This window comes from Penaeus japonicus, unplaced genomic scaffold (genome assembly GCF_977035675.1).
Source record: "Penaeus japonicus unplaced genomic scaffold, GWHDUDI00000001_assembly GWHDUDI00000021, whole genome shotgun sequence".
Taxonomy (NCBI): domain Eukaryota; kingdom Metazoa; phylum Arthropoda; class Malacostraca; order Decapoda; family Penaeidae; genus Penaeus; species Penaeus japonicus.
Genome location: NW_028234423.1, coordinates 24,104,812 through 24,106,535, shown reverse-complemented (window position 1 = coordinate 24,106,535; position 1,724 = coordinate 24,104,812).

Here is a 1,724-nt window from a genome sequence, read left to right as displayed (position 1 = left end):
ATTTGGGAATTCATTTATCCATAAACCTGTTAGGTATAGTAGTATAGTTGTCACTTTTACTGCAATTAATTTGGGCAACAAGTGCATCCTTTTATACCACAACAATTTCACGAGATATGTAGAAGAATCGACAGAGGTATTAAAATGCAAACATCACGGCCTTTCTTGGCACTGTCCTATTTTCACACAGTTTGCTGACCAATATAAAAATGCGAACAGCATACCGTGTTCTAAGGCTGCCACCCATCCAAGAAATCGCTTCGCTGATCAGGCGAGAAGTGTCCCTACAACGTGATAAGACCGTTGGCGAGACTGAAGAGAGATGAGTCAGTTAACTTACTCTTTTCTCAAATTTTCCCTTAATTTCCGGGTTTTTGGCTTTAGATTTCAGTGTATATAAAAGCATTTTCAAAACGTGCAGACATTTTTTTTTACCAACAACGAATTAGTATTCAATAACCACCAACTATCAAACTTTTTTTCCTACGGCGAATAAAACATCCATGATATACACGTAAATACGATAACCTGAATACAAACTACGCGTATTTTCATATCAAAGAAAAAAAAGAATTCCATTAGATATTTGTTTTAACCTTTCCATCATTCTGTTTCTTTTCACGTCATATTACTCGTGAGGCATTAGTGTCCCGTCGAGGGAACACAATGAAAGAAACATTGTCCATTGCTTAACCTAACAGACACGCTCCGAGATACAAACAAACACACAAATAATCACGGACATACTCTTATATAGGACAGCTAACAAAGTCTAAACTTATCCTGATATCCACTCACAAATTTAGATCGTTTGAAAGGAAAAATCTCGCCATTTATTAGCAATCCCTCGATGAGAAGCGTCATTCATTTTTAAAAAGATGCGGATCTCGAGTTTCGTTTTTCTAAGACGTTACGCCGGTTACTGGTGCCTTACAGTGTAGCCAACGGTACTCTGCAATGTTTTCAATACCTATATATGAGAAACAGGTAGAACGACAAAAGAATTAATTAACACAAACGGGATGTTTGACACGATATGGGATCTAATACATGTTCCATTCACGTGTGAGATATAGTCCTCAGTTGAATTGCAATAATGATGAATTAATTTTTAAAATCTGAGTCATGCAAAAGAGAAAGGTTAGAATCAAGTTTTGATTAAGAAAACACCGGATTTAATGTAACTGTTGCTAGACCTTGATCCTCCTTCTGTGACCTGACCTAGCTCTTGCTCCTATGATCTGTCTATCCACAGTTCCTCCCTCACCTGACCAATACAGGACTTTCCAGCTCCTAGTCCAGAAGGTCGCAAGGGCGAACATCCCCAGAGGAAGCAGGAAGTATTATATCCCTGGTCTTACTGAGGCCACAAAAGACCAATACCAGGAGTACATCCAGGCCTTTAATGAAGACCCTTTTGCTGAGAGCACCCTGGAGCTCGGAGAAAGCCTATTGGCTTCAATAGGCAATGACCAAAGGGAACGCTGGAGAGAAGTCATAACTAATATCGATATGACTCACTACAGCAAAAAAGCCTGGGACACCATTAAAAAGCTCAACTCAGAAAAAAGTGCCCAGCCCAGATTTGCTGATGTTACCCCCAACCAAGTGGCTCACCAACTCCTCTTAAACGGGAAACCACTAAACAAAGTCAGGGGACATGTTAGGAAAATGAAACAGGACATGAGCCAAGTCATGCATGACAGCAATGAACACCTCGAGCC